The sequence below is a fragment of the Rhipicephalus sanguineus genome, chromosome 8, assembly GCF_013339695.2.
Source record: "Rhipicephalus sanguineus isolate Rsan-2018 chromosome 8, BIME_Rsan_1.4, whole genome shotgun sequence".
Taxonomy (NCBI): domain Eukaryota; kingdom Metazoa; phylum Arthropoda; class Arachnida; order Ixodida; family Ixodidae; genus Rhipicephalus; species Rhipicephalus sanguineus.
In genome coordinates, this window is record NC_051183.1 from 27,650,380 (window position 1) to 27,670,392 (window position 20,013).

Here is a 20,013-nt window from a genome sequence, read left to right on the forward strand (position 1 = left end):
TTTCTTACCTCATTCGGCCATTAAAAATATTCTATCGTAAACGCAGCGCCTTTTGATTACAACATCACCCACATTTTGCTTGGACATTTTTGTGAATGCGACGCGATTGTCGGCATACATAAACGTAAATGAACGCCTATATTAATGATTTCTTCTGAATTCTCTCTTGCAGTTTAAAGAGGCGACTGCTAAAACAAGGGTGAGTTTTCGCCATTTTATGAGAACTGTTAATTTCATAATTACCGCTGTCGACTACAGGGCTTTATACAGGCCCCATGAGCTTTGCAGGAAGATACTGAAATGCTCAAGGCTGTTCTACCGATTTTTCAAAGAGATGTGAGCAACGTAAGATCACGTCTGAGCAGTTTCTTGATCAATCCTTTCGAGACATATCTGCATATGGGCTCCGAGTTGAAGCTCCGAGTGCAAGACACCAGCAGTGCAAGACACTAGCAGCGCCGGCGTTGTTGGTGCTTTCCTCTCGTCTGTGGTCTTGTTCGCCTAGTGTCATATTACTTGGATACAGCCATAACCAACTAGCCCAGCTGCCTAGGCTTACTATAGCATAACCATTTATGAGGCCGGCAGATTGCAACGTGATGGCGCATCAACCAACCACCCGAAGTGAAAGCACAGTGAATATTGCAAGTAACTTCTGCGGAAACCCGCAGTCTAGCGCAAGGTTCATGGATGGAAAGATTTTCATCCATCCTTCTATATCGGGCATTGAACTCTTTGCGGTAAATTTACAGCAGGCAATGTACGCTCCCCCGTGCAAGTGTTTTTTTATTGACATAATGAAACCTGATAATGTGCGCAGCCACATTAAAGGACAAAGGTCATACAACTGGCATAAGTCTTCAGCAGGTTCAAATGCTATGTGCACAGGCACGTAGGCAAGGGGGGGGCCCGGGGGGCCCGGGCCCCCCCGAAATTCGTCCGGCCTTCTATATTCCCGGGCAACTTTTGTTTTATTTTTGCCATGGAAATACTTTCTTTCGAACAATTAGGCCTTGGGCCCCCCCCCCCCCCCCCCGAAAAAAAATCCTGGCTACGTGCCTGTATGTGCACAATGTATTTTGGAATCTGCTAAGGTTGTCTCTAGCAAAAATTTGGAGGCACAAAGGAACAAGGACAAGAAATGACAGGACTGGTGCCAAACTAACAACTGTTTTATTGGAAAGAACATTTTATTGGAAAGAACAAGTTTTGATAACCCGAATTAGGTTGTCATTCTGTTACTGTGATTGTCAATGTGACTCGCGCATGCGCGTGAAGCTACCTGGAATGCAATGTTCTTTCCAATAAAACAGTTGTTAGTTTGGCACCAGTCCTGTCATTTCTTGTCCTTGTTCCTTTGTGCCTCCAAATTTTTGTCAGACCATGCACCAACTAGCCCAAGAACGCGTTTTAGTTGTCTCTAGTCTTGATGAAAAGACAATACCAGTTATGTCTATCTTTACGGGTGATTCTTCAACAACCGTTTTCGTTGTTTCCCTTATTTATTTTGCAAGCATCACAGGCGCCCCTCCTGGAAATTTTGTTCCTCACCAGTGAAGACATGAAAGTTCGTCCGGATTCAGTATGTGCCCTTGAAACTGTGTCTACACTAAGTTCCTAGTGAATGCTAACCGGGCCCAGCATTACTCAAGGCTTACGCTTAGAGTTGGGTTTAGGTTAAAGAACCCCAAGTGGTCAAAATTGATCCCCATTAGCACTTTTTGTCTCAGTCTTAGCACTCAGCACTTTTTGGCTCTAAAAACACCAGAATTCAAATTGCGCAAGATTTTATTTGAAAATTGATTTCAAAGTTCTAAAGTTACACTGACGTGCTTTGACATTTATTCACACTGCGATCAGCTTTATCATTGTAGTCCTGCGATACATCTTTCGAAAGCTCAGTAGAATAATTGCTTTTAGAGTCGTGTTTTGAATGTGATGATGTCTTTCTTTTTTGCTTAGACGGATCTGTAGCTGGTGGAAGCGTCTTCATGCACACAGAAATTTATCTGTGCACGTGGACTAATTAACCATATACTCATGTTTCTTGTAGTAAGAACTGCTCAATTCTTCTCCTAGACGCACCAAACGTGGTACTGTAGGTTAGCGTATTGACGCAGCATCTGAACGCTTCATGCAGTGTCTGTAGTCTGTAGTGTATAAAGTGCAGTTGTATCCCCGTTTCAACAGTTTGTTGTTCATTTTTGCTGGCTCAGATTCAAGAGACGGTTAAACAGATGAACGAAAAGTTTTCTGCTGACGTGAATGAGTTAAAGGTAAGAAACTTTGGAGCTCGTTGCCTGTTTCTCTCTTAACCGGTTTGCTTATGACCGTACGCAGTGCGCTTATTTATGTCAATGTCTCGGCGTGACAATGCTGTTATTTATCGATTACTTAAGTTTGTAATTTCCAACCTATATGGAATTCGCTTTTACAATTCCTCAAAATTCAAATTTATGCAGAATCAACTTAACGATCAGTCTACCATAGGAGCGTTCTTTTATTTTGATTTGCTGGTGAGTGTTTTCAACTGTGCATCACTATGCAATTCATTCACTAATAAACACTGCAAAGTTAGGTTGCAACTTAAATAGCATTTCACTTTTTACTCTAAAAAGAGACAGGGCGTGCAAACACGGACACAAGAAAGAGATCAGGACACCACAAACGCCGACTAACAACTGAAGAGACGCACAACGGCTGAAAAGAAAGAAGGCACGAAAACTTATCTGCGCATGCCCATGCAACCGGCGAACCTATCAATCCGGCACGCGTGGCGGTCTACGTAGAAGATAACTGTTAAGGCATTTGATTTCATCTTTATGCAAGTTAATCGACGGTTGGCTCACGCATGCGCTACCACTATTCTCGATATGCCATGCTTCAATCATCAGGCGCGTTTCTTCATTTCTATGCCGGTACAACACTGCGCATTCATCGAATTTTGGCGTGCACTTACAATCTCGACAATGTAAAGATAGATTAGAAGGTGAGCCTCCTGTTAGCGATCTCTTATGTTCCAACAATCTCTGGTTAATGCATCTGCCCGTCTGTCCTACGTAGAAGCGGCCGCAGCTGAAAGGGACCTTATACACCACACTCGTACGGCAATCAGTGAATTTGTTGGTGTGTTTTACGAAACAATTATCGGTCCGCTTCTTGTCTTTTACTCGCTCATTCTTCCTCTGCACAGCGGCACAAATCTTACCTAGCTTATTGGCAGCCGTGAAAACAACATTAACGCCGTATCTACTTCCTACTTTCTTTAGCCTGTGAGATATGCAATGAATGTACGGAATACCTACGACACGTTTCTTCCTATCGCTTTCTGCAACCATGCTCGGACTTAACACAATAGACTTCTTTAAACGCTCAGCGACCGTGGCCACTGCATCACGAGGATACCCTACATCTAAAAGACGCGTAACCTGTGCGCTAAAGCTATCACTCATTTTGTGCTCACATGACTTGGTGAGGGCTGACTTAAGGCAAGACATGGCGATGCCGTTTTTTACAACCTTCGAGTGCTTCGACGAAAAATTTAACAGCGGTTTGGAAGATCTAGGAGAATACTGCCAGCACACGTGGTTCTTCTGGAACGTTAAGGAAATGTCTAGAAATTGTATTCCATTATTCTGAGGCACCTCTTTAGTAAAGCTCAGCCCTCCTCCATTTAATTCAAATTTTTCGCTCACGGAAGTTACCACCTTTTCAAAGTCCTCATCACTACAAAAAATCAAGTAATCGTCCACATAACGAAAAACCTTAATAACCGAATTACCTAAGGCGCCTTCCAAAAGATTGTCAATCTTGCTAAGGTATAAATCACTAAGAACCGGAGCAACCTTAGAACCAATACATATCCCTGATTTCTGCACATAAACGCCTTCCTTCCAACCTACCAGCGTCGACTTTAAATACATGGAAAGGATTTCTAGAAATGCCCCGGTAGAAACACCACATTTATCGATGAAAACCGTCTGGTCGCCTTGTTCGTTAATACATTCATTAACACATTTTAACAAGTCCTTATGCGGCAAAGAATAATATAGGTCTTCAATATCCATACTAAAAGCTTTACAACAGCCGGGGTTCTCCTCTGAGAGGAACTGAACTAGCGCCTGAGAATTACGCATACGAAAAGGGTCTGAAAAACTCAAATAGGTTAAGCAGTTCTGCAAATAACTAGATACAGCGACTTGCCAGGTGCCTTGCTCTGAAACGATTGCTCGAAACGGAATCTCGTTCTTATGTGTTTTGGCTGAAAAAAACAATTCTAAAGTAAGTGATTTAGCCTTCTTGACATTACAAGCTATTCTCTCAAGATTATGTCTTAACAAAAGGTCGACAGCACGTTGCCTAACTACCGATGGCTTAAGTTTTACCGTCCTAAAATTCTTTTCTATGGCTGTTAATGCTTTTTCTGAGAACAAACTGTCCGGCATAATTACAAAATACCCTTCCTTATCTGAAATTACTGGCCTGAGTTTCTTCTCGACACAGTAATTAACCAAAGGCCGGATAGGATCAGAACACTTGAGATGCATATTAGAACCCTTGATGCTAGCAACGCAGTCTGAAATGCAGTGGGAACGCTCTTCTTCAGAAACAAGTCTAGTGATTGTACGCGGCAAACTTAAAACGTCTATTGGTTTCAGGTTCGGCTTAAAACAGTATTTAGGACCTAAGGCTAGGGTTTTGCAGCGACTATCATCTAAGGCAGCTCCTCCAAGGACTAGCAAGTTATTTTGCGGTGAAACAGTAGAAATAATCTTCCTCTTACATGGTTGAAGTTCTCGAAGTTTTACCCTCCATATGAATTCCGCATGCTGGTTAGCTACCCTCATCCAGTCGGCGTATATCTGCTTCTGGCGGCGGTCGTCACGTGAAGTCGAGCAACGGACCTTGAGGCATTCCTGGTAAAATCTCACTTGACGCCATGATTCCGCGGTCAATATGGCACATATCCTCCTGGCATGTCCGGTAGATGGTTGCAGAAAGCCGCACAAAAGCTGAACTTCAACTGGGCAAACTCTATTCTTAGAAAACCATGAAAAAGTTCTAGCACGGACCAAGCAAATAGCAATTAAAGAAGCCAAAGAGGCAGGATTGTTCAGATAAGTAGGAGAACACGGAAAAGGGCTCAGAGTACTAGAAATGAAGCTTAGAATAACAGAGAGCTGAGCTAGTTGGTACGTATTCATTCTAAAAAGAGACAGGGCGTGCAAACACGGACACAAGAAAGAGATCAGGACACCACAAACGCCGACTAACAACTGAAGAGACGCACAACGGCTTGATAGGTTCGCCGGTTGCATGGGCATGCGCAGATAAGTTTTCGTGCCTTCTTTCTTTTCTGCCGTTGTGCGTCTCTTCAGTTGTTAGTCGGCGTTTGTGGTGTCCTGATCTCTTTCTTGTGTCCGTGTTTGCACGCCCTGTCTCTTTTTAGAATGAATACGTACCAACTAGCTCAGCTCTCTGTTATTCTAAGCTTCACTTTTTACGCTGTACCTATATGCCACCATTGCTGTCAAACTACAAAAGCTGTTCTTCTCGACCTTCTCGACCTTCAGTTCGCTCGTTGCAAGATTTATTCCACCCAGTATGTCTTCTAACGCGTTTTGAATAGCACGCTCACACAGTGTAATGATCCTTGAACTTTTGAATTTTGACAGGCATGCCTTTTTTAAATTTTCTAAGTAAATTACTCATTGAATGCTGTTACGTTCAATGTAACTTAGTACAGTTAGTATGGTTGATCTTTTCATTAGATGAAGCGGCTAAAATCGGGATGTGATATCGTCTTCCCAGGAACAGAAGACGTGGTCACTGGGTGCCATCAACCACATTTACGGAGAGCTGGCCAAGGTATACGCCATAACAAAGACCTCGCTTCGTTCTGTCACCTTTGCTGTGGCTGACATAATGGACCACCGCGCGTGCGCGTTACTGCTGGACTGGTTCGCATTAACAGCGCAAATGCACGGGGACCACACAAAGAAAAGATTACATCATGGAACATACTCGCCGCGCTGTTGCGCGGTAAATGCAAACTCATTGAGGCGAGTTGACCAGTGCCAACTCGCCTAGCTACCATTGCTTCTGTTGAACTTTTAAATTGGTTAAAACACAAGAAAAAAAAAAACGCCAGCTCCACCCACAAAACCGCGGCGCGCCTGCCCTTAACCTGCGAAATACAGTCCTTATAGATGGTTTCCACTGGAACCGGAAGTACTTTTTTCTCATATTTATGAAACGGCACCACGGAGTAAGACAAGTACACTAAGGAGCAAACCAAACACTTGTGTTTCATGTGCTCACGAAGCGCACGAATCACACGTCAAACACAAGCACATGAAACGCTCGTGTTCCGTGTGCTCCTTCGTGTTTTTGTTTTATTTCGTGGCGCCGTATCGTAAATATGAATCCTTATCAACTAGCGCAATTGTCAGTCCTACTATACTTTTTTCTCGGCTTATGTAAATACTACGCATATTAAGAGTTAAAGGCTCTTGGTTACTACATAAAACATTACGTTTGGCTGAGCAGGGATGTCAAAATCTCTCACGAAATTCGCCAGGACGTTGAAGTTTCCGTCCTAAAACCAGCTATAAAAAGGTGGGTCTGTAAGAGAAAGTCGACTACCTCAAACATTCGAGAAGCGCTCGACGTCACGAAAATGAGGAAGTGCTATTGGATGGAGCACTTATGGCAGTTTTCTGTGGAAGGGACAGCAATGGTTGTGGGCGGAGCTGACATCCTTTTTCTTAGCATGTAACCGAGTATATAATCTAGTGAACGTTTTAGATGTGAAGCATCTTATAGCGGAGTTCAATCCGGTGGTGGTGGTGATGGTGTGCGGCGTGACCACCCTTACTGCGCATGCGCAAGCCCTCTCCACACACCTCCCCTCCCCCTCTCCACTTCCCATTTCCCCTCCCCTTTCCCTTCACCCACTCCCCTTCCCCTCTTCCTCCCCCTCTCCCATTTGCCTCCCTCCCCTCTCCACTCCCCCTCTGAAACGCGGGCTCTACTTGCCGAAACGCTGCTTCGCATCGCCTCATGGTCCCCTTTAGCGGGAGATGGTGCGATTTTTTTTCACATGACAGACGTTTGTGCATCCATTTCTATTGTTTTGATTTCGCGTCAGTGACATAAACGTTAGCGTGTGTGTGTGTGTGTGTGTGTGTGTGTGTGTGTGTGTGTGTGTGTGTGTGTGTGTGTGTGTGTGTGTGTGTGTGTGTGTGTGTGTGTGTGTGTGTGTGTGTGTGTGTGTGTGTGTGTGTGTGTGTGTGTGTGTGTGTGTGTGTGTGTGTGTGTGTGTGTTCAACACCATTATTCGCTAATTCTTGTCTGTTTGTCAGCTACGGTCAGCAAAGGAAGAACAGAGAGTCTTTCTTTCGCTAATCCTTTCTCGATCACTGCGTGTTGTTTATACCCTGTCGAAGTGAGCATGTTACGAAAAATTATTTCCTTTGTGTCTTAAAACAAACACATTTTTTCTTAACTTCCAGGTCGAGCATTAATTCCGCGAGGCTGTGCGAGACTATTTTGCTGCACGAGACGAAACCTAAACTGCCAACGGATCTCAAAGGAGTTCCGTCTTAGAAATGTTACAGCGCACACAGACGGGGACAAAAGCAAAAGAAAAAAAAAACAGAACACAAATCACAAGTCTCCTCTGTTCCCGTTTGTGTGCGCTGTAATGTTTCTGAGATTCAATACCAACTAGCCCACCAAGCCATCCTCGTGAAAGGGGTTCCAGTTAGATTGCCTGGAGCTCCACAATTGTAATGGAGGTTTTCTTGAATAAAGTCCCGTGGAAGCGGGCCCTATTTCATTATTTATTTTCGTTCTTTCTACTGTCACCTACGTTTTTATCCTCCTTTTTTGTAAGAGTGATTGAAAATTAAAGAAGTTCATAGGGATTGAATCGGTTGTCATTTTTTCTTATTTTCATTGTTTGGAAGTTGCTAATGATCATAGGGCAGAACATAGGATGAGGACTTAATGTGCGAAACGGGAATGACATACGCCGGGCACTCCGCGCTACTCGTGCCTTAAAGGGACACCAGAGAGGAAAAAAAACAATTTTGCTTGTATTACCGTTTCACACAACCGCAATTACGAAGCTTGTCGCGAGAAGACACTTGGTAAGCGAGAAGATGCGTAAGAAGAAAATTAGCGGGGCGATGCCACCATAAAGTTTCCGCACCAATCGCTGTGACGTCATAGATTTTGACGTTGTCTCCCAGGGCCTGCGTACTTCCTAATAGGTAAAAATGAAGTACACTGCCCTCTGAGCCGGCCAGGTACTTTCCATAACAAGTTTCAAAAATTTGGTGACGCCAATATTGCCACGAAACGAAAAATATACTTTGAGATCCGAGACTTGAGGCGCGGAGATTTCGGTGGGAAATTTAACACTGAAACTTTGACCTTGATTTCCTCCTCTATTAATAAGTCTATGATGGTGAAATTAATGTCATTAGAGTTTTCAGAGCACCTTTTATCAATATAAACTGATTCTTTGTTTCACTTTAGTGTCCCTTTGAGGTGTCGCGTGCGTAGACAGAACCAAGGTGATAGTGTTGGCGGTCGCTTGGAGTAAGTTACAAACCGTTTTTTTTTAAATGCGAAGCATTTCTTAGCGAACCTCAGGCCCTTTGGGCGTTTCTATCTACGTATCTATCTATCAATCTATCTATCTATCTATCTATCTATCTATCTAGCCGCCTACGTCTGGGCGCTCTCCTGGCCGTCTCCATAACTTCTGATATACCAAAATTGGCATAGCAGGGGATCAGTGTATGGTGAACACGATTCGCTGGTCATGACATGAATAACGCAAAATACCTGTCGCGTACGTCATGAAACCCTTTCTCTCAGTCACGTGTGGCACATACCCGCATACCAGAGTTTATGTTATGCGGGTATGTGCCACTGGTGATACAAAGTCTCAACCAACAAAGTAAACGCGAACACACATATTGACATGCAAGGAAAGTGATAATATAAAAATTGTTGGGGCTTTAATTTTGACCTTCTGGTTTTCTTTAACGTGCACGGGATCGCACACTACACGGGCATCTAGCAACCATCGAAATGCGACCGCCGTGGCCGGGATCGAACCCGCGACCTTCGGGTCAGCAGCCGAACACCGTAACCGCTACACCACCGTGGCGGACACAAGGAAAGTGAGGAAACTGAAAACAGAACACCCCTAGAAGACGCTCAACTACCATGCACTCGTTCACGTGTTCCGCAACGTGGACCACGTCGATTACGCAAAAACCGGGGTCAATGCTTCCTACAATAAATCTGCCGAGCGAACCAGGCCGCTCATCATTACCGGTGACTTCAACATTCATTTATCAAGACCCAACAACGCTTGGTCCTATACTGCGTGAAAGACGGCTTGGATGTGGACAGGGAATCAAAAGACCTCGCTGCCACGTCCACGACAGGAGGCATCTAAGATCATTTCGTCGTAAGAGGCATCCAGGATTTCCACCAGCTGCACTATACCGCGCACTTCACTTCACTTAGACTCCTCATAACCGCGATCACGAACGGATCCGATTAACAAGTCCGGTCCAGCTGCTGGTGCTCACTGATCACGGTGATGATAACCTTATTCAAGAACTGTCGAGAATCTCTTCTACACATACACACGGGTTTGTGAAACGTGCGTGCGTTGTCCGTCATAACGGACAAGTATAAGCATAACAACTGTAATTGTGACTCTAACGTACGTGCAGTGTGCCTGCGCGTGCCACTCGGATGTGTAAATGTGTACATATCCAGGAGAACTTTCCTGAATGAAGCTTAGTTGCGTGTAACGCCGGTCCTGTGCATTTGCGTTTCGTCTTTGTGCTGTTCGGATTCGCGTTATCCACTATTGAAGAATATAAGCACTACATATCAGCTTACCGCGTCTGGTGATGGTAACACCCATGTTGCTGTTGGCATCATCATGCAACTGTAAACAACTGGTTATATAATACATATGCGACTCTTCAGCATATGAGTGTGCGTATACCACTTCCACATTTCTCTAGCGTCATTCCTTAACATTTCGCTCAATGTGAAAAATTACGCCGCAGTCACCATCCCGCGCATGCTTCGCATAACATCGATTCCCATGGTACGTGGGATCTGCCGAATTTTTTTCTATTTAAAGGCGCCGCTAAATAATCTCTGAAAACACAGAGAACCAGCGCGTTATTCTATCCGGGCGTTTCCCGTTTTTGGGCACATTTCGCGACGCCAGCATTCTGCTCACGTGACGTCATGAGAAAATAAGCTCTCGATTGGTCCATATACGAGGGATATCAGTTGTGGATTGTCTCCTACCCTGCTTTGTCACGCCCGTTCTGCCTTGTCTCACGTGAGTCTCGTGAGAGATCAACTGATTTTACTTCGTTTTGTGCGTTTTCGACTGCGCAAGCGGAAACAACAGCATGCAGCCGAAAAGTGCAATATGCAGATAGGGCCGACGCTTGGTGCTTGCACTGTCCAGGTGTTTTATTTAAGGAATAAGCGGCGAGGAGGAGATATCGCCTGTATGAAGGGTAGGGAGGCGACAAAGAAACCACTCTTTCTTCTTTGAACTCGGAGTGGTTTAGGGGCCCTTTAACTAACCTACATAATTTGACAATAGCGAACTTTTGGGTCGTTATAATCAGACTGACTACGGGTATCTGAAAACATCTCTATGTTGCAATGTCACATTAGCTTGGTTCGTATGTGTAATCCCTGGTAGTGTTAGCCAGAGCCACGCTGAGAAATGCTCCCTGTGATTGCATGCACAAAAATTCCCAACGAAGCGGACGGGGAAGCGCCTTCCGTCGTATCTCAATTTGTAGAGCATAGGAAGCGTTCTTCGAAGGTTGTGGGCTCAGACCCTATCGACGAAAAGGGTTATTTTTCGTCCACTTGAATTCATTTCAGTTTAAGTCATAATTAGTGCACTACTGTTAAAGACAGCAGTTAATGTCATCTATGTTTTCCCTGACCTAAGTGTCTATTCGGTTCATTTGGTTGTGCCTAACATATGAACGAACCCCTCGAAAGAAATTTGCTCTTAATTCATGTACAGGGGGGATAGACAGAAACGCGAACAGCGCGGCGCGCTGTTTTTGTGATGCTCTGACCTTGGTTTCAATAAAAAGATGCTACATGGTGCTTGATTGTATCATGGATGACTATAGTGGCTTTCTATCACCATCCAAGCTAATACCGCTTTAAAATAAATGCGAAACAGCAGAGAATGTAGATGCCGCATGTTCGCGTTTCTTTCCATCCCTACTGTACGTTAGTGGACATACGGGTGACGGAACCACGTCAGTGCAATGGAGTCGCTGCCGGGTAACGAGCGCATGTTACGTCAGCGTAACCCCTTGCAGCAAGGCTCGCAGGAAGCACGGCCTCGCCCCCGACAGCTCCGCTCGAACAGGAAACGTCGCCCGTCCCTCCGCTTATCGGCGTTCATTTCCTGGCCCCCGGATACAGCAACAGAGCGCGAAGAGCCGACACGGGAGAAGACACATTGTTCCCGGGGCACAAACGTGCCGAACGGTCGCACCGAAAGCCAACGCACTTGATCTGCTTATAGCCAGGCTGAAGAAGGCTCCTTCAACCCAGCTCCTCAAGGCGGTGCGTCAGCGTGCTTCAGAGAGTGCTGCATGCTTCAGCGTGTCATTCAGTGTCGAACAGAAGCTCGCCAACACGTCTGCATCGAAGTGTACCACACGATTGAGGAATATTCACGACTCCTGCCAGCCACTAGACTAACCGAGGTGTCAGACAACAGTGCCACCGAGTGTCGAATAGAAGCGCTTCTGGACGTGTTAAACAAAACTCTGCATCTGGACGTGTTAAACAAAACTACTGCGGTAATAGGACGTATCAACAGCTTCTGCGAGCTTCCGCTAGAAGCAACGCTTCAATCTACAGTGCTACCCTGAGTGGATTCGACACCTTTCTGTGCTCCTGCATCGATATGTACCAAAGGTAAACACCACAGGATTTGGTAATGTCGACAGCCTCTGCTAGCTGCTGCTCATACCGACGTGTCAATCCAAAGGGCCAAGAGAGTGCTGTCTGACGTCTCAGCAGCGCCACATAGTGTCTAGTCGGGGCACTGTCTCCCCGCGTTTGAGTGCAGTAAAATATCTACAAAAGGAACAGGTGATACCGACAACCCAGGGTGATTCCACGAGAGATCGAACATGCCTGTCCGGTCGCAATTTTTGTTTTGCCTGGGTTTTTTATATGTTATGTGGGCACATTCAAAGTGCACGGAATTGAAAATCTTATTTCCAAGAAATGCTCCCAGCGCACCCAAAAAATATTTGAAGGTGGCGGCGCATGCCTCCTGTTTTTGCTCACTGCATTGTTTTCGGATTTCACGGCCGAATTTAGCGCGAACTATAAATGATGTGTCGAAAATTTATTTTGCTGGTTTTAATACGCACTACTGTGAATTACATCCATGCTTTTTTTATGCCGTCCTCATTAAGAAGAAAATGTGAAAAAATGGCAAACACGGCCGAAATCAAAAAAGGGTCCTAAGTTTGAGGCGCCTTGGCGCCTTTACTATTTCAAACAGAAACTTGAAAACAGTGTCAACTATAGAAAAGAGCCTTTGCAACATTTATACAGAAGATAATTTTCCTACGGGCAACGCAAAAAAAGAAAAAAATAGTTAAACAAGCGAGTTTTTTCAAAAAAGTACATTTTCAAAAAATAAAATAAAAAAAACTCCGGTCTCAATTTTGACGGCAATTTTTTATCGAAGAGCGCTTATGTCAATGAACATACGGTTTTAATATCATATGTCCTCATTTGCTTTGTTTACGAGATATAACTGGCCAAATTGACCCTTGCTGTGAGTGCTCACTTCAGGGCGACTGATGGTTGTTAATAGCTTGCATTGTGCGTAAATCGCAGTTTTAATTATTCTGCTGCAGCAAAACCTTGCTCTGGTGGCTTTTCGTCAAGAAAAATGTGTTCTCAGATTTTATTTGGTTCTACCGTGTGCGAAAGTGGGCTGCTGCCGCCCTCTAAAGGGTGATTCCACGAGAGATCGAACATGCCTGTCCGGTCGATATTTTTGTTTTGCCTGGGTTTTTTATATGTTATGTGGGCACATTCAAAGTACACGGAACCCAAAATTTTATTTCCAAGAAATGCTCCCAGCGTGCCAAAAAAGTATTTGAAGGTGGCGGCGCAGACCTCCTGTTTTTGTTCACTGCAATGTTTTGGTATTTCACGGCCGAATTTAACGCGAGCTATAAACGATGTGTCGAAAATTTTCTTGTTGGTTTTAATATGCATTACTGTGAATTACATCCATGCTTTTTTCCAAGTATTTCAAGGAGCCTTTGGAACATTTATGCGGGAGATCGTTTTCCTACAGGCAGCGCGAAATAAGAAGAAAATAGTTAAAGAAGCGAGTTTTTTTCAAAAAAGTACATTTTCGAAAAATAAAACAACTCAGGCCTCAATTTTTGACATTTTTTTGTCGAAGAGCGCTTATGTCAGTGAAAACACCATGTTAATATATATGTCCTCATTTGCTTTGTTCACGAGATTTAACGGGCCATAATTACCCTTGCTGTGTGTGCTCACTTCAGTGCGATCGATAGTTGTCATCAGCTTGCATTGCACTTAAATCTAGTTTTAATTATTTTCCTGCAGTAAAACTTTGCTCTGGTGTCTTGTCGTCAAGAAAAATGCATTCTCAAACTTTAATTATGTCTAGCGTGTGTGGGGATGGGCTTCTGCCGCTCTCTAAAGGCCGAACGCGTACGCAGTTTGCAGCTTACAACCTCAACTAACCCGGCAGTATTCGTTAATCAGAAGCACGCGAGACACCGCGAACACATGGTTTAGGTCACTTTGTCAAAACTCTCCTTGCACACAGAATAAAGCATCTGTATGCAGCGAAGGCCAACTTAATCTGTAACTAAATGCCACAATCAGCAGGCGCGCTGTTATGCAGTTGTTTTCTCACTGCCTGCTTGCTTCCCTTCCATTACATGCATTGTACGCTCTAACCATCTTCCCCATTCGACGCACACTGTGCCTAAACAACATTTGTAAAAAAGTTAGCTCAATGATTTCCGAGCCGTTTATTTCACTTCCCGCAATCACATGTTTTCGGCGTCGCAGATAACGTCTTCCTGTATCATCTCGACCTTTACCTCAGCGTTTCAGCAGCCAGAAAACGTGCGGTGCGGCATGATTAAGCCATGAGTGGCCTAAGCTTCCCAATTGATGATGTTTTGTTGCTACTTTACTTAAGTGCTTTCCCACGTCGAGGACAGCAAAGGTCATTGGTGGCTCCAGACGGACATTACCCTTAGTTTTGACAATGAGTGCGGCCTGCAAATTAAATATTACAGCCCAAAGCGCTTAGACACCCTTAGTCATAAAATGTTAAACCGTAAGCAGTTCTGGAAAGGCATTCATGACAGCTGCGCAGATGTGAGATAATTTGTGCGGCGCCGTTCAGTATAAACGTTTCGGCTTGCTCTAGGTCTAGCTGTTCACTACACGCGATGCGCGCGGCCCATGGCTACGTCCGATTGTTCTGTGCCGATTATTTACGCGTTCACAAAAAGAAGATTGCTGAGCAAAACGTTTTCGTTGCGCAAATTTTTTTCTTTGCTCTTTTTGTTGTTGCCTACCTCCAGAAGCTACTGTCATAGGCTGAGGATCTTCGCGACACCTGCGAGGTTTGCTTGCATTGCTTTAGGCTCCTCATGGAAAACCTGTCTACATCTAACCGCGATGAGGTAGACCAGGCATTCCTTCAGGAAGAAGAAGCGGTTGATATCTTGAACAGGCGCACCCATCTTTCCTCTGATGATTGTAGGCGATGTTGTAGGCTGCAAACTGTTTACACGTGAGCCATTTAGAGGGCGGCAGCAGCCCACTTTTGCACACGCTAGACACAAATAAAATCTGAGAACACATTTTTCTTGACGAAAAGCCACCAGAGCAAGGTTTTGCTGCAGCAGAATAAATAAAACTGCGATTTACGCACAATGCAAGCTATTAACAACCATCAGTCGCACTGTAGTGAGCACTCACAGCAAGGGTCACTTTGGCCAGTTATATCTCGTAAACAAAGCAAATGAGGACATATGATATTAAAACCGTGTGTTCATTGACATAAGCGCTCTTCGATAAAAAATTGCCGTCAAAATTGAGACCGGAGTTTTTTTTATTTTATTTTTGAAAATGTACTTTTTTGAAAAAACTCGCTTCTTTAACAATTTTTTTCTTTTTTTGCGCCGACCGTAGGAAAATGATCTTCCGTATAAATGTTGCAAAGGCTCTTTTCTATATTTTAAACTGTTTTCAAGTTTCTGTTTGAAATAGTAAAGGCGCCAAGGCGCCTCAAACTTAGGACCCTTTTTTGATTTCGGCCGTGTTTGCCATTTTTTCACATTTTCTTCTTTTTGAGGACGGCATAAAAAAAGCATGGATGTAATTCACAGTAATGCGTATTAAAACCAGCAAAAGAAATTTTCGACACATCATTTATAGTTCGCGCTAAATTCGGCCGTGAAATCCGAAAACAATGCAGTGAGCAAAAACAGGAGGCATGCGCCGCCACCTTCAAATATTTTTTTGGCGCGCTGGGAGCGTTTCTTGGAAATAAAATTTTCAGTTCCGTGCACTTTGAATGTGCCCACACAACATATAAAAAACCCAGGCAAAACAAAAAATGCGACCGGACAGGCATGTTCGATCAATCACCCCCCATTCGATTTACAGCTCAAAACGACGCGTCAATCAAATGTGCCACCATAACAATCGTGCTGCTTGAAGCGCGCATAAAGGGGGTCACCAAATGTCGGGTCAAGCCCTTACTTTTAAAAGCGTGGGAACGTGTTGAACATAGGTACGGTACGGTACGAAGAACTTTATTTAAAGATCCGGAGAAGTGCCACCCCTTAGGGTGACACCGCGGGCCGCTCCCACGTGGGGACAGTTAGACCTAGCCTAACCGCCGCATCGCAGGCTCTCTGGACAGCCCAAAGTTGTTGCTGATATTCCGAGCTCTTGAGGGCCGAGCTCCATTTCTGCTCTGTGAGGTCCTTATCCCCACGTAACGAGGGGCACCGCCAAAGCATGTGCTCTAAATCGCACGTTCCCCCGCAGCCAGGGCATTGCGAGCTGAAGTCACTTGGGAATAGACAGTGCATGAAAGCAAGATTCGGATAAGAATTAGTTTGAAGCATCCTAAGGGTCATCGCCTGTGGTCTCGTGAGCTTTTTGTGTGGTGGAGGAAATACTCTTCTTTCCAGATAAAAATGCTTCGTGAATTCATTAAATGTGAATAAAGTGTCGCGGAACTCTTGAACCCTGCTCTGTGACAAGGCTTCTCCTCCCACGCGGAGAGTTAGTACGCGCGCTTGGGAGTGGGCGATGTCGTTGAGGTTGGTGAGGGAGTCCAAAGTTTGACCTAGGTGTGCCGGGAACCAAATGATTGTGTGCATAGTTATGGTCCGGTTCTTAAGAACGTCATGTGCCTCTTTCGCTATGGAGCCCGAGGCAAACGCCCTGACTGCCGATCTAGAATCCGAGTAGATTTGCGTCCTGTTATCATCCAAGAGTGCCAAAGCAATAGCAACCTGCTCCGCTTTAGAAGAAGTGGTCCCAGTCAGGGAGGCCGACGAGATTATTTCACCTCTGTTATCTATTGCGACCACGGCATAGTGAGATGAGCGACCATATTGTGCCGCATCTACGAAGCAGACCGATTGAGGATCATCCTTGATCTTCTTCAGGATCGCAATCGCTCTTGCTCTACGCCTTCCCTCATTGTGCTGCGGATGCATATTGCGAGGGATCGGTGCGACAAGAATATTTTCTCTTTGCTCCTCGATGATTGGATGGCTTCTCTCCTCTGCCAGCACTGGATTGAGGCCCAGAATGGCTAAGATTCTTCTCCCTGCCAAAGAGCAGGATAGTCGAGCAAGCTGGGCTGATTCTTGTGCTTCGATGATTTCATCCAGCGTATTGTGCACACCTAATTGAGAAAGGCGTTCTGTGCTAGCCGTCATCGGAATGCCTAGCACCCTTTTGATGCTTTTCCGAATGAGGGTGTTAAGCTTCTTTTTCTCGAAGTTGTGCCAGGTGTGCATGGCCGCTACGTAGATGATGTGGCTCATGAGAAAGGCATGGAAAATCCGGAGTAAATTGTCTTCTTTCAGGCCTCCTCTTCTATTAGACACCCTAGTAATGAGTCTGATGACCATTTCCGTTTTCTTTGTAATCCTATCTAACGTAAGCCTATTGGATCCATTGGATTCGATAACCATGCCCAACATGCGTATGGACTCGACTCTAGGAATGAGGTTTCCATCACATGTGGTTAGCCTGATATCGACATCTGCGAGTGGCTTCCATCCCCTGGGCTTGGGACCTCGTCTGATTGGTCTATAAAGGAGTAACTCGGACTTACTGGGGGAACATTTTAGTCCCGTGTTTTCCAGGTATGATTCAACCTCATTGACTGCCGACTGGAGACTCGCCTCAACATCTCCTTCACATCCCTTGGTGCACCATATAGTTATGTCATCTGCATAGATTGTGTGACTAACACCGTATATAGCAGAGAGCTTTTCCGAGAGACCTCTCATTGCTATGTTAAACAATAGCGGTGAAACGACCGCTCCCTGCGGTGTTCCTCTAGGGCCAAGCTCGAAAGCCTCTGTTGTTAGGTCTCCAATTTTAAGTGTCGCTTTCCGCCCCTTGAGAAAGGAGCTGATGTAACCGTGAAAGGATGCGCCCAAATTGAGATCCGATATGGCATTCAGAATGTGTGCGTGAGACACGTTGTCAAAAGCTTTTTCCAAATCTAAACCCAGAATAGCCCGGACGTCTCTGGTTGGATTGTCGATTATTTGACACTTGATGAGCTTCATCGCATCCTGCGTCGACAAAGCCGGACGGAAGCCAACCATGTTGTATGGAAATAAATTGCTCTTCTCGACGTGGTCCGAAATGCGTTTGTGAATGACGTGCTCTGCAACCTTCCCCACGCATGACGTGAGGGAGATGGGTCGAAGGTTTGCGAGGCCTGGGGGTTTTCCCGGCTTCGGAATGAGTATCACCGATGCGGACTTCCAGGTCTCTGGAACCAAGCCCTGCTTCCAGACCCGATTTATCTCTTCAGTGAGATACTCGATGGAGTCGTCATCCAGGTTCCTGAGAGCCCTGTTGGAAATTCCGTCCGGACCAGAGGCAGACCTTCCATTTAGGCTATGTAATACTGCCCTGACTTCGCTGGTACTGAATGGTTCGTCAAGTGTTGGATTCGGCTCGCCCTTGTACGTAGGATAGTCCGTCGGACGCACGCTACCAACCGGAAGATATCTGTTTGCCAACTTATCCGCAATGACGCCCATGGGTTCCGACCGCTTCGCTTCATGAAGGACCTTTTCTATCGCGTGCCTCTGATTAGACTTAGAATTCGTGTCATCTAGGAGGTGTTTTAGCAAGTTCCATTTTCCTCCGACTCTCATCTGACCATCCACAGAGTTACAGAGTTCGTCCCATTGCTGCTTAGCTAGTACCTGACAATGCTCTTCAATGGTCCCGTTCAGTTCTGAAATCTTTTTTCGAAGCTTCCGATTGAGCCTCTGCCCTTTCCATCGGTCGAGGAGTGACTTTTTAGCCTCCAGAAGATGCGCCAACCGGCTGTCCATCCTGTCGACTTCGAGGTCGGTCTGGATTGACTTCGTGGCTGCCTTGACGTCCTCTTTTAATTGTTCAGACCATCGGTCCAAATCAGGAGGTGAGTGTTGGGACTGCCCACGCTTTTCTCGGAGTGTGCGAAACAGGTCCCAGTCTGTGACGGTAAAGCTTCTCAGTCTTTTCGTCTCCACAAACATGCTAGTGGCTAAGATATGGTGATCGCTGCCAAGATCTGTCAATAAGTTTGACCAGGTCATCGAATCGACATTTTTGACAAATGTAAGATCCGGCACAGAGTCTCTAGAGCACGAATTGCCAATTCTAGTTGGGAAAGCCGGATCAGTGATTAAAGTGAGGTTATGATTGGCTGCACTTTGCCATAGGTCGATGCCTTTGTGGGTATTCTGCGGATATCCCCACGCCCGATGCGGCGCATTGAAGTCCCCAGCTATGATTAGAGGGGAATTGCTTTACTAGCCGCTCTGGCAATGATCGCTGCGAATCTCTGCCTGAGATCCGAAGGCGTACTGTATATATTGAGTACGAAAATGCTGTCCTTGTTTAGATTACCGGGTATAATTTCTATTAGGGAGTACTCTACTTTCCTTACGGGATCGTTAATGGTGTGAGAGATAAAAGTGCTTCTATTGGTTACAAGAGTGCTGATGCCCCTTTTCTCTTTATCGTGAATCGTGTACGCCTTGTAGCCCGGTAGTGAGACCGAGTCTGTGAGCGTTTCCTGTAGAAGAATGACATGCGGTTTTTCCTGATGCGAGCGGATGAACTGCTGAAGGACATTCCTCTTGCGGGAATTTGCCGTACGGGAACTGGCTACAATGCAACGCTCAAAGTGACACGTAACCAGGGTCCTAAGCATCAATTCAAGCTTTTCCCTTTTTTTTTCCGAGTCCCATCGGAATCGAAAATATTGATTTCTTTTCTGAGTCCGAAGGAATGATTTAGTAGTATTCATGTGTGTGTTTAGTGTGTGCCAACTGCAGCTTGGCAGCGCGGAAGCAGGCGCCGTTGATGCCGAAGATATGATGTGAAGACATCGCTGCCTCTATACAGGACGTGCTTTCCCGCTAGACCTGAGTGGCAGTGCATGTGAAGCGTGTTAAGTTGTCGTGAAATTTACGTTGCTTTCGTTCGAAAATTCTATGCGGGTGTTACGGTGGACGTGAACGTTTGCTCATTGACTGGTGCCTCGACTGCGGTCTTCTACGTGCAGACGATACCTACCAATATTCAAGTAGCAGGATTTCGGTGAACTGTTTTAGTGCGCGACATTGT

General features: G+C 45.3%; 1 long non-coding RNA gene across 1 annotated transcript; it reads left to right on the plus strand.

The window, feature by feature from the left end:
• The first annotated feature begins 1,513 nt into the window (after positions 1-1,513).
• Positions 1,514-7,592, plus strand: LOC119402646 (uncharacterized). The gene is made up of 4 exons (XR_005185861.2): positions 1,514-1,582; positions 2,217-2,276; positions 5,812-5,868; positions 7,515-7,592. It is a non-coding gene; the product is annotated as an uncharacterized LOC119402646 (long non-coding RNA).
• Positions 7,593-20,013: the final 12,421 nt, after the last annotated feature.